Source organism: Leopardus geoffroyi, chromosome C3, assembly GCF_018350155.1.
Source record: "Leopardus geoffroyi isolate Oge1 chromosome C3, O.geoffroyi_Oge1_pat1.0, whole genome shotgun sequence".
In the NCBI taxonomy this organism is placed as follows: domain Eukaryota; kingdom Metazoa; phylum Chordata; class Mammalia; order Carnivora; family Felidae; genus Leopardus; species Leopardus geoffroyi.
Genome location: NC_059338.1, coordinates 34531566 through 34538206, shown reverse-complemented (window position 1 = coordinate 34538206; position 6641 = coordinate 34531566). Strand labels below are relative to the sequence as shown.

At 53.5% G+C, this 6641-nt stretch overlaps 1 long non-coding RNA gene across 3 annotated transcripts; it reads left to right on the top strand.

Moving 5' to 3' along the window:
* Positions 1 to 398: 398 nt before the first annotated feature.
* Positions 399 to 6405, top strand: LOC123587021. Of its 3 annotated transcripts, XR_006707091.1 has the most exons (3): positions 399 to 2593; positions 2892 to 3048; positions 3141 to 6405. It is a non-coding gene; the product is annotated as an uncharacterized LOC123587021 (long non-coding RNA). The 3 variants fall into 3 exon arrangements; XR_006707092.1 differs by having other exon boundaries at positions 399 to 3001; XR_006707090.1 differs by having other exon boundaries at positions 399 to 3048.
* The last annotated feature ends 236 nt before the right edge of the window (positions 6406 to 6641 follow it).

The window sequence follows — 6641 nt, the reverse complement described above, 5'->3', positions numbered from 1 at the left end:
AGAGACAGCGGTGTCTCTGGTTAGAGACGGTTTCGGGCCATAGGTCCTCATATATCAGGGGTCTAAGCTGGCCCTGGAGCTTGCAAGTCACTTTGCCTGGATCGCACTTCCTCTGCAGAATGTGGGTAACACCTATCCTGCAAATCGCTGGGAGGATAAAAATAATACATGGAAAATAGGAAGCACTCAAATGACAGCTCTATTATTTACAGCCAAACAAACCGAGAGGGGAAGTGGATTTCTCAAAGTTGGGCAGCTGATAAACGGAATCAAGACCCCATCTTCAACCCAAGTCTTCAGTTTCTCATCCAAAGGCCCTCCACTTCCCACAAGCATCTGTGGCCCAGCGTGGGACAACCACCCTCTCCCCCGCCCCCCCCCCCCCCCCCCAAGACAAATCTTCCCAGCTCGGCTCACACAGAGAGAGCAGCAGGGGCTGCTTCTGCGCGCGGCCCCCACCCAGAACCCGCTGGAAGCTGAGCGCCACACAGCTGCACACAACTGGCAACCCTCCCGGCTGGATCCCCGAAGGGCGGCGCCGCGACCCGAAATCTCTGCGCGGGGAGACGTCAGGGCGGCCGCGTGCGTCTCCTCCCTCCGGCCGCTGTCCCGACCGCCGCCCCGGAGCACAGGGGCACTGAGCCCGCGGTCAGGGCGGACCCCGGAGCGGCGCCAGGCACAGCCTGGCTGGCGAAGCTCCCCGCGCGCCTCCGCTCCCGGGTGCGAGCGCTTCGAGCCGGGGCAGCCTGGGGCAGCGGGGAGTAACCGGGAGCGCAGCGAGCCAGGGCGCACGCACATCTGCAAACCCTTCCGCAAAGCTCTCCCTCTGCAAGCGTGTCGGGTCCGCGCGAAGGCAGGGCGGGAGGAAGCCGGGGCGGCCGGGGGAGGCCTCGCGAAGTCGGCCCGGGGCGGCCGGGAGGCAACGGGAGAGGGGCCTGGCCCGCTGCCTGCAGGGTTCAGACGGGGCCAAGGAAGCCAAAAGCCGGCCGGCTCGCGCCAGCGCCGGGAGCCAAGGCTGACGCGGGGTGCTGAATAATGTTTGGCCGGCGGGCGCAGCCCCCGGGCTCGGCGGGGACGCGCGCAAGGGGCGGGCGGCCTCCCTCGGCGCCTCTGCCCCGAGCCCGCGCAGCCCGCTCCGCTGCGGGAGCACTCCCGTCCCGGGCCCTGCCACCGCCGCGTCGGCCCCGAGGGCGGGCAGCAGGCGATTCCAACCCCACTGGGCCCCTCGGGACTCCCTGTTCTGGCGCGTGCCTGGGATCCCTGAGCAGATCGTGGGAGGACAGGAAATGCGGTCCCACTCCCCACGAAAGCAGTCCACCCGCCCCGCGCATGTTCCCAGGCGGGACAGCCCTGGGGCCCAGCTCTGAGATGGCTTGCTGCAGAACTTCCTGAAAGTGAGCACCTGCTTTGGGAAGATGACAAGAACGGGGAACCCTGACACTCAGCTGTGCTGAGCCCCTGAAACTCACCTGTCGTGAGCCACAAAGGGACCTCACACAGCCCTGTTATTCCCTTACTGTCATTAACAAGACTGTAAACATAAACAGGTTTGTATTTTACCTGGGCGCTTTCAACCCATCTTTCCTCTTTATCCTTACAGCAACCCTGTGTCGCAGACAGAGCTGGTACCTATTCATTTTACAGGTGAGAAGTCGTAGGAGTGAGAAAGACCTGAGTTTCTGTGCCCATTCGCCTAGCCAAGCTCTGTCAACCAAAGGCTGACCCCCTTCTCCCTCTCTCTCTCCCTCTCTCTTTCTCTCTCTCCTTCCCTCAGCGGGAAGCCACATTTCCACCCCCTGCAACATTCTTGAAGACGGTGGCCTCTATTTCTCTGAGAATTAGGCCTTCTAGTCTTCTGCTGCCTGGAGAGGTAGTGATAGCAAGTGATGAGGAAGCAGGTTCTCCTTACAGCAGGACACATTCTGTGAGTGGCCTTCTTAGATGCTTTCCTTCCAGCTGCAAGGAAGATCAGCACTCCTTGCCCTGGGCAAGTAGTTCTCAAAGTCTAGTCCTCAGACTGGCAGCGGGAGCGCCACCCAGGAACTTGTAAGAAGTCCATTCGCAACCTCTGCTCCACCCCAGACCTCCTGAATCGGACACTCTGGAGGCGGAGCCCAGCAATTTTGTTTTAAGGAACCATCCAGTGGATTCTGTGATACATGCTGAAGTTCTGGGAACCACTGTTCTAGAAAAACTTCTGCAGAAGCAGACTCTGAATCCAAGAGCCTGACTGCCGCACTGCTGAGGAGGTCCGAGAAGGCAAGAAATGAACTGGTCCGGCGATCAGCAGCAGTGTGATGGGTCCATTCCTCAGATTCTCTGTTCACTCTGTGTGTGTGTGTATGTGTGTGTGTGTGCGCGCGCGTGCGTATGTGGGTAAACCTTTGGGGCCACATAATTGATTGGAAAGAAATGGGGTCTTTCAGGGCGCCACACAATACTGCGTTCACACACCCACTCGACTCACACCGAGTGGTCCTGCTGTGGACCAGTCCCTCAAATTGCTAAGGATGATCTGGATATTCACTGATTCTTTGAGTTGGAAGAAACAGGTGCAACCAGGTCATGTCACGCAGTGGAACAGCATTGCTAGGTACGAGGAAACACGTGAAGCGGACACTGCTGTTTCGTTCTCTCTGGCTGACAGAAAGCTGACCCTGACTCAGTTGAAGGGTAGAGCCAGGCTGTGCTTCCGGGAAGTGGGGGGGGGGGGGAAGGGGGGAGCAGGCTGCACTCCTCCCAGCTGGCCCCAGTGCTTAATGTAGGGATGGGTACCAGGTATGATTCCAACCAGTGACGGAGCAGGGAAGCTTGCTGGGGAGCGGTTGGAAAATTTTCCTCCCTGTCTGACAGGGTCACAAGAAACATGCATTTCCTTTTTTTATCTCTAGACGCCACTGCCCGGAATCACTACGGTCTTTCTGAAAAGACAGTGACACATTGGACTAGAGGCGCAGGCAGCATATTGAGGGTGGCAGAGAAGAGAGTTAGGAAACACTTGGTATCTTCAGGATGTTGTTCAGCCACCAGGTTCATGGATTTGGAGAGGTGGGGGAGGGGCACGCCTTGGGATTTTCCTGTTAAATGAGATGGATTATCTTTCTTATCTAGACCGCTTCAAGTGCGGTTTTCTTTTGCAGCCCAAACCTTCTGAATACAACGAGTGAGATCAGAATCTCCCTGCGATACACAAGCAGAAATGCAAGTCCCGTGCGGCATCAGAGGGGTTATCAGGAGGACGTTCAGAGGCTCTGACAACGCTAGGCCTTAGATCGGCTGGCGTCCCGCATCTGTCTGTCTCAAGAGTTTCCGGCTCTGTTGCCCTGGCTGTGGGTCCCTTTTTGTGTCTGTCGTTTCCACTTTCTGCCGACTGGCCCTTACTCTCTCCGGTTTCCAGGTCAGATTTTCAACAATGAGAACCGGACTGCCTCGTTGAGCAGCACAGCTTCTGATGGGGAAGGACTTCTCATGTGGGGCCTCCTCCTGGGTCGCTGGTCAGTCTGTGCCTTGGCTGTCGTTGAATCAGGGTCCTGATCCTGGTAAGGAGAGTGGATACGGAACGTGGCCAGCCCCACTCAGCCCGAGGCAGAGGCCGTGGGCTGGGAAGCCTCCCTGACAAGTAAACAAGGCCCTTGGCAGGTACTGAGACTGACTTGCCACCACAGCCTTCTCGGGGAACAATGAAATGGCAGCGCTGAGCCAACCAGGGTCAGAGCAAAGGAATCCACTCCAACCACAACCCCCCTCCGCTGTTGATCTGTCATACACCCGACAGTCCGGGGGGGTCTGGCCAAAACGTGTGCCTGGGTGCCTCGATCTGCCTCCAGACGCACAGTCGAACTGCTCAGAGACTATCCCCACCCCGGGTGGGTCCCCGCAGGAAGGAGGCGCCCTTGCTGCCTGCCCCGAATGCGCACACCACACATGATTTTTCCATATGGCACTTTATGGCAACCGTCTGCTGGGTTGCTTTGTTGTGTGCCGCATCAGGAAAGCCTTCGCGGTGCCGCCTTGTGCTGGGATGTGCCCACAGCCACGGCGCTGACGGAACGGAGAGTCGAAGGGACAGCAAACGACCGCAGCAGAATGTTTCCTAAAGCCACGCTTTAAAAAAGCATAGGGGATACCGGCAACAAGGAGCCCAAGTGTGCGAGCACGACCTCGCTTCCGCTGTGTTTGTGGCATCCTGATCGGACGTATGTTATTCTTTCCTTGAGAGCAAGCAATCACAGGAATGGAAGAGGCGCAAACTGAGGTGTTTCTGTCACTTGTTAGTTCTCTATCCTCAGGCGAGTTGTTTGAACTTTCTGAGCTTCAATGTCTTCATTGGTAAAATGCGCCTAATACTCCTTCCCTCGCAGGCTTGCCGTATTCCTTCTACGCAGTGAGGCACCTGAGAAGATGTTGAACACCTAACGTCATAATATGTTAAAGCTGCAATTCCGAAAGACCCCCTCCCGGGAAGCAGGTGGGCTATCGGATGACTTTGAGAGAACCATAGTCTGAATCTCTAGACCGTGGCATTGACTGAGTCCGGCGATGTCAGAAACGAGCCGTGGCTGGAAAGTGCCAAGTGGATCGTGGGATCTTGGGAAGAAGACAGCTTCGCTCCTGTTCATCCGACCAGGAAATGGAGAGGAAGCCAAAGTAGCTTCCAGAGCTGAGCCCAGGTGTCATTTGTCATTTTACGCTACATGGGAAGTGGGACAGGACCCGGGCCTGACACCAGCTAGGCCTCCGAGGAAAGAATCAGAAGCCACGGTTACCAGTCAGTGAATGATGCCACGGCAAACCACTCAGGGCATTAGGAGATGGGTCAGGAATAAGAATGGGATTTTTCGGGATTTGGGAGCCAAAGGATCTTCAGGGGTGTGATAAAGATGTTTAGGAATTCTCGGGCCTAGCATTGAGAAAGGTCAACTAGACATCTGAGAGCACTCAGAAGTCTGGAATGGCTGCCTGAGGCCACACTCGAAGAGGAAATCAGCAGTGAGTGTTGGCGAGATTTTAGGGATCCCTGAAGGCCACACGATAGGAGTACCAGACACTGGTGTTATTTAAGATGGTGGGGAGGAACAGGGCCAGTTTTTTCCAGAAGACAAGAGTCTAAGGTGTTTCACTCCACCCGCCCCCACCCCACCCCTGCACATCCTGCAAAATCCTCAGAACCATGAAGAGCCTGGGTCTGACTCCCATCCGTAGGTTACATTAAAATGCCCAGTCGGCCTTAAAATAGGAAGAGTCATCCAGGTGGGTAGCACCTCATCCTAAGAGCCCCTTGGAAGCAGAGAATTTCCTCTAGCTGGTCGCAGAAGGGGAAGTCAGGGATCTCAAGCAGAAGGACTCAAGTCACTACTGATGGCTTGAAGAGGGAAGGGGCCACTTGTCAAGAAATTTGGTGGCTTCTAAGAAAAGTAGCTTTGCTGACTCCCAGAAACAAGAGAGGGATCTCAGTCCTACACCCACAAGGAGCTGAATTCTCCAACAGCAAGAATGAGGGTGGAAATGGATTCCTTCCCAGGGCCCCCAGATGAGGGCCCAGGCTGGTCAACACCTTCACCTTAGCCTTGGGATACTCTGAGCGGGGGACCCGGCCAGATCCAGACCCAGATCCAGAGATAATAAGTGGGTGTTGTTTTCAGCTGTTAAGTTTGTAACGATTTTGTGTGCAACAGTTGGACACAAATACAGGTCAATGAAGAAAATGTAGCTCAAACTTGAAGACTTAGAAATGTGTGCATCTTTGCCTAGTTTCTACTCTGGTTTTTTCCACCTGTTGTTTACCACTATCTTCTTCATACTTTTCTTTTTTTTTTTTTTTTTTTAATTCACTCTCTGATTACTAGGAACCAATAAGAATTTAAATATACCTAAGTGCTGATAAAATATAAGAAAAATATACAAAAAAATGTAAAGTCCATACTGTTTCTGCCACGTAGTTTGTGTGGCCTGGGAAAATTTTTTTAGCCTCCTTGTGTCTCAGTTTCTCATCACAAACAGGGTTTATAAAGCTTACTTACTGCATTTAAGTCAGACTCAACTCACACGGTGTATTCCAATGTGGTTTATGAAGTATAAGGCTTTATACAAATGTAAGCAACTGCTTCTGTAAAGCCAGAGCAACCAGCAGGATGCCTGGGGCAGCCAGGCGAGCCAGCGACAGTGAAAATCCCAGCTAGAATTTCTAGACACCTAGTAGGAGAACATTAATGAGAAGAGCCCCTTGAAGAAAGTATGGAGGACCATTTGCAAGGACTATTTTTCCTCTTGGCTGTGCTTTCATTCTTCAAGTAAAAAAGAACAGACTCGGAAGCATGCTAGACTAATTCTCGGTATCACTAATAACAGAGTTTAAAATCCTAGATGAAAAAAAAAGTAATATGATTCCCAGAAAGGCCGACCAAGTTGTTTAGAGAGCAAAAGAGAAAAAGGAAGCCGCCCTGTAATACGTTATGTAATGAAGACATTAAACAGAACAAATGAATGAAATCAAACACCTGTAAAGCAGAGGAGAAGCAGAAGGAGATTTCTTGGGGGAAATGTTATCGTTGGTTAAAGATAACACACGCCTGTGCTTCACAATAGGGTGTGAAACGTCTTGCACGGTAAAGAGATGGTTGGAAAGAAAGGCTACAGGCACG